This window comes from Sus scrofa, chromosome 2 (genome assembly GCF_054392235.1).
Source record: "Sus scrofa isolate SSC_HxYL_T2T_F1_AM1 chromosome 2, Sscrofa_HxYL_maternal_Yorkshire_Landrace_v2.0, whole genome shotgun sequence".
NCBI classification, from domain to species: domain Eukaryota; kingdom Metazoa; phylum Chordata; class Mammalia; order Artiodactyla; family Suidae; genus Sus; species Sus scrofa.
This window is the reverse complement of record NC_139384.1, coordinates 103,116,579-103,122,860: the sequence shown is the minus strand read 5'-3', so window position 1 is coordinate 103,122,860 and position 6,282 is coordinate 103,116,579. Positions and strand designations below refer to the sequence as shown.

The 6,282-nt window shown below is 36.6% G+C and overlaps 1 long non-coding RNA gene across 1 annotated transcript in view; it reads right to left on the bottom strand.

The window, feature by feature from the left end:
• Positions 1–2,037: 2,037 nt before the first annotated feature.
• The window catches only part of LOC146405625 (uncharacterized), a 99,813-nt gene continuing 95,568 nt past the window's right edge, over positions 2,038–6,282 (bottom strand). The window contains exon 5 of the long non-coding RNA XR_014838220.1: positions 2,038–6,232. This is a non-coding gene — a long non-coding RNA (uncharacterized LOC146405625). The remainder of the gene's footprint in view (positions 6,233–6,282) is intronic.

The window sequence follows — 6,282 nt, the reverse complement described above, 5'->3', positions numbered from 1 at the left end:
TATATATGAATTTACATCCATTCAATTGTAGAGTTTATGACCAGTCTAATTTTTAAAACTTTGTTATAATGAAGGGGTAGAGGTAGGAAAGAAAAGTTCTATTTTATGCTAGACCACAACTGGTGTTTTTACTTAGGTTCTCTTGATCTTGTAGTCAGGAGCCTCCTTAGATTTGGTCCAGAGAAAGGTTTGTCCTTGACTCCACAGTTTACAATTTTCCTTTTAAGAGGTCAAGGGTCTGCAACAGCAAAGTAAAATGCCCACCTGGAGCTTGTGCCCTCCACTCTGTAGACCAGGCACAGAGTACTTTGCACCTGTAAATCCCTGCCAGGTAGCCCCCAGCCTCTTAGTAGAGTTTTTAAGACAGACCTCTTTATGAGTCGCTCCTTTAAATGGCTGACTGCATCAGTATGCACATACTTCTGTAGAGCAGTGACTCTGGCTATACACACAAGTAGGGAGTTGTAGAAGACAGAACTTGCATTTGTGGGCTATTACAAGAATTTGTGTGTGCGTTAGGCGGTCAGTGAAGGTAAAGGGCACTGAGAGTAGTAGGACAAAGTGCAAGCAGGCCACTGGCTGGGGACTGGATCAGGAGGTAGGCTCTCCACTTGCTTCTAAGTTATGCCATTGAATAACAAAAGTTTTGAGAATTCTAAAGTTAAATTTGGCCCTCCAAGTTATTATGAAATTATTATTATAATAGTGAGAAGGTAAAACATTTTCTTTAACATGTGGCTTTACTTATGATGTTAAATATTTAGATAGTTATATTCTAATTAGTTATCAGTATAACAAATTTTCCCAAACTTAATGGCTTAAATAATGACCCTTTCTTACTTCTCCAAAATGTTTGGGTTGATTAGGTAATTCTCCTGATAGGGGCCAGGATTGGCTGATCTGTAGGTGGTCACTAGTTCATTGGCTGGGAGCTAGCTGGCTTAGAATGTTCTCAACTGACATGATGAGCTCTCTTCAGGAACAAAAGCTGGCTGCTGGTATCAATTTGAGCAGAAAAAGCAGATGTATGCAAGGTCTGTTGAAGTTTAGTCTCAGAACTACCTACATATTATTTCCACTCACTTTGTTGGCAAAAAAAAAAAAGTCAAAAGTTCAGAACAAGTGCAAATGATGGGAAAAGAGGTTCTACTTCTTAATGAAAGGAGCTACAAATTCAGATCATAGGTATAAGGATATATGGAGGGGTAGAAAATTGAGCATAGTCTGTGAGGTTTTCATTTATACTCTTGCCCCAGGTCTACCTATGTTAGAATCACCCTGCTTATAATTAGTAGAAAGTCCTCTCAAATCCACCAGCAGGTTGACTATGAGTCCTAGCTCTGTGCTTTTTCTACTAGGATTCCTCTGTTTTGTGTCTTTATCATTGCTTTAATAAAAGTGAAGGCAATTATTTATTTAAATAGGTAACTTCATCTATTTGTGTAATATGAAAATACAAGTTCAGTAAATACTAAAGCAACTTATTTTACACTACAGCCATACTTTTTAAACACCTCCTCATTACTGTTGTGACCCATTGACTGATATTTTATGCTTTAAATTAATATTTAACTTAGAGCAAGTATAAATTTACCTCGGAATGTTGAACATTCTTCCTATGTTCTTACCAAAAAATTCTGATTTTTTTATTTGAACTGTTCAATTTTGTATCCATAATGGACCTAACAGAGTAAAGGTCAATACAGATCCTTTGCTGAAAAGTGATATAGCCCCTGGGTGTGAGAGATACAGTTGAGTCTGAGAACACAAATCATTGTCATGGCAGAAATTATTCCCAAGTCAATTCCCAAGTTCCAAATTACTACAAAGGCACTACCACTTAATAATCCTTTATTTTCTAATGTTAGTCAAGTCTGAAAGTATATAAATAATAAAAAGGGATAAAACACTGTGAGATGCAATGAGGGAAAAAAATATAATTAGCATTTCCTGCAACCTCAGAAAATATATCTTCAGGACTTACTTCAAGTCCTTTTACACAGACACACTAAAAAAAAAAACAAAAAACTCCCAAGCTATTATTTAAAAGTATTTTATTTACATTAAGAAATTACTACCTGTTAACTATTAAAAGTCTCTTAAATAATGTATATCACTAAGTTTTGATTATCAAATCTAGAGAGGAAATTCCCAAAAAGTAGATTTCTGAAAACAGGTTTCTTTTCATCAACTTGCCAAACTATATGAGATTAATCTTAGAATATTTGACCAGGTATATATTTTTCACAGTAAGTAATGTTCAGGTACAGTAAAAAGACCACTAGTATTTACTTTAGTTTTTAAAATCCATATTACATTTATTATCATTGGGAATTCATAAATCTAGTTTATGAATCTAGTCAATTTTAATTTTAAATTTATATTTTAATACATAATTCCAATAAAATTTATCATCTTTAAGGTACACTCTGGCATCCAAATAATATCAAGAGTGGGCTAATGAGATTTCAGGTCTTTTTTTGTTTATCTGTTGGAGTTAAACTGACCACCTGCAAATTACTTGAGTCATTAGGATACTTGACAATTCATAAGGTTCTGGAAAAAGAACTGATGGGTTCTTAAGCTATAAGTTAATAATCTAAAAGGAAGGTGATCCTCTATACCTCAAACTTAGTGACTAATTAATAGAATTAGAATTCATTCTGAGAAACTGCTGTGCTCTAAATAGCTATATCTATTGCTTGAGATGACATAGATGTTGGGAATAAAGCTTTCAAAATTTTGCGATGTGGGAAATATGTCACAGAAGAAGAAAAATGATAGATAATAGAATGCTTTCATTTCACCAGACTCCAGGGACTAAATGTGGCCCACTACAGGGAGAAAGTAGAAGGGAAGAAGGTAAAACAATTGTTTTCAGAACAGACATTTTGACGTTTTGACACGAACAGTGCTGATTCTGAGCCCTTATGCTGACATATATAATCTAGAGTTGAGAAGTGGTCCTTGTATCCCTACATTGTGTGTATTTTTAAATTTTGTATATATTATGATGTTTTGAAATCTTAAAAACAAAAATATAACCTTGGCCAGGAAAAGACTATCCCTCCTGTCTAGACAATTCTTAGGTAGTGAAGGGCCCAGTGGGGAACGTGCCTCTGATAAACAAATTAGTCAATCTAGAGCCATATGTCTTCTCCCCAGCCCATGCAGCAGGCATATCCAGGAAGCAATATCCCTCTGTCTTCATCTCCCAGGGCCTGGTCCCAGACAACTAGAAACCATTTGTAGCTCAAGCCAGCTGGAATTATTCAAATTAGTCAATCCTAAACTGTTTACCATGCCTTGCCTCACTCCTCCTGTAGAAACCTCAATAAAATCCATGCCCTAACTTGCCCTTGCCCCTCCCCTGCTGCCTCCTGACCTATGCTAGTGTCTTTATCTGTGGCCCTGGGAGGCATGCATTGACTCCCTTCTCTGAGACCTTTGACTATAACACACTTCTTCCTTTGAGGCCTTGTTATTGTTTCCTCCTATGGTTGTAGCAGCTTTAGTACATAGCATGTCTAGCATGTACAATTTCAAAACAGCCCCACTCTCTGTTCCAGGCATCTGCACAGCTTTGGTACCTCAGGGGTGAGCATGTCTGTCATGAGAGGAGAGGTATTGCCACTGAAAGAATGTCAGTGACCAACACCAGCCATTGGCATGCCCAGCAGCAGAGCAGCTCTGAAGGAAAAAAAAAAAAAGAAAAAAGACACACAGAACTAGAGCAGATTTCTTTCTCATTGCTCTTAGATGCATTCCAGAGATTCCCAGAAACAACTGGGAGGGATTTTGAAGCAGACATTGATTTCCTCAAATCAGGCGAAAAATAAGCCAGCCATATTTGGAAATTGATATTAGTGTGACCTGAGTGGACCCATAGGCTGGGGAGGCATAAGGACATTCTGATTTCAAATCACTATTGAATATGTATGTGCAGTTAAAGATGCACTTGGTTCCTGTACTTTCCACGGGTGAAAAAATGTTTTGTTTTGCTTTGACTTTTTCAATATAATTATTAAAAAATTGATTTAAGGGAGGTCACATAAGTGTAAACAGTTTGCTATCTGCTCTACTGAGTGTCATAAATTCTATAACTGGGTATTCCCAATGCTGTTCAATAAATGTTTATTAAGCTGTGTTAAATAAATAGGAAAATCTGAGGCAGCATAGAGAAAGTGTCTATGGAGAAATTTAAAGAACTTAGCAGAGTTTTCCAAAAACAAAAATTGTGGGCCAAAAAGGGAGTTGTCTTTTCTGTTTTGATAGGAAAAGATTGTTGTCAATTATGTGTTCCTAATTTAAAGTACTGTTGCTTCATAACATATAAGTATTAGATAATACTAGTTACTCTTTATTGAGTATAACTATATGGTGAGCTACATTAGACAGTTTAAAGGTATCATTTAATTTAATCCTCTCAGCAATCTCGAGTAGGATTATTCCTACATTCCTTTTGATTTTGCAAATTAAAATACTGAGAAGTGGCAAGGTTTAATTACTTTAGTGAGGGGTCTGTGAATAACTGTGAAGGCTCTAAAATTTACCTTGTTTACAAACTAACGGGTTAGTCTGCACAGTTTTATAGATGGTGGCAAAAGACATCAAGTCTAGATCAGAGACAAAAGTCTTTGTTATTTATTGCACAGAAAATAGCATCAGTTTAATGTTTATGTCAGTTCCTTTGCCCCTAAGTCCCATGTCCAGAACACAGAGGGATCCAGATGGATTCTCTGCCCACAGTGGGTCTGTGTTACCACCGAGGAAACCCTAACCTAGATAATCTGATGTTTTATAAAAGGCAATAAGGTTCCCTGCTATCCTCTGGAGAGGGACTTTGTTTTTATTTTACTGACGACTTTCTTTTCCTTTCTTTACTCATTTCCAGAGGGAGACAGTCTATATTCCAAGACTGTTCACTATAAACAAGCATCACTGAAAAGGTAGTGTGGAATATAAGGACACTTACTCTCTGCTTATGAAATATGTGGAAATAAGAGACCCACTGAAATATGCCTTACCGCAATATCTACTTTTCATATGTATAGCATCTTGCCTTCCAGTAAATTTTCCCATGAGTGTGCTGGTCTGTCACTAGTCTGATTAATACCCGGTTCTCAATAGTAAAGATTTAAACCTAGGCATTCTGATTCTTATGTCTCTAAAAAAATATGGAAAGTTACTGAGTAAATAAGGATCTAGGAATATTCAAGTAGTGAACACTAATTAACCCATAAAAAAAGAACTCAGACTTGTAGTTTAAAGGGTTGAGAGAAATTAAGTGGGAAAAGAGAATTGCATAAGCTAGAGATGAGAAAGTTAGAGCTCTCACTTTTGCTATCTTCATTTTCTTGAGTTTTTTAACATCTGTGTAAAAAATCAAATAATAAATCATGATAATCAACTATTTTGACAGCTATACATTGTGTAATTCTTTTTAAATGATAGATTTATTCATGTAACAAATGTTTATTTAACAGTAATATGGTCTAGGCCTTGTTCTAGGTGCTATGGTTCTGCCATATTATACTCTGTACTCAAATATGCACTGTAAGGATTAAAGATACTGGATAGTGAATGCCAGTTCCACAAATTATTCTAGATATTGACTCAGTAGTCTCACATGTCATTTTAAAGAGACATCACAACATGGTGATTTCAAGTGTGGAATGTGGAGTGAAGTTATATAGGTTTAAGTCTTAGCTCTACCACAGAGGAACTGGGGTGAGTGTTGTCACAGCCCATATCATGCTGTAAGATTAAGGACACCCCAAATGATTGCTTCAAGAGAAAAAGAAAGATAGAGGTGATGATTTTTGTGGTGGTGATTCATTTTTGAGGCTTTGATTACCTCGTCAGGTCTCATCTCTCATCTTTCCCTGGTTCCTACATCATCATCACACGGAAACTGAGAGAAGGTCCATTCTGATCATTCCATGTACTGGGCTTCCTCTCCTATACCCCACTCATCACCAAGGTATTGCTTATCCCACTGCACTGGAATCCCATTCTAATTGTCCACCTTTCCCCCACCAAAATATATACCCAAGAGAGCACCTTTATTTCCCACTTGATGCGTCATACCCATCAGAGCATTAGGTTGGCATCATCTTCCCTTGGCAGGGACATCACCAGTGTGTTGGTCTGTACTTACCTCTCTGGTGAATCTCCTGCAGCAGCTCTGGTACTCCCTCCTCCTATTCAGTTCATATGTGTGGTTTTTGATCTAGGATCAATACAAAGCAAGATAACAAGTCTTAGAAGTCCTAGGAATTA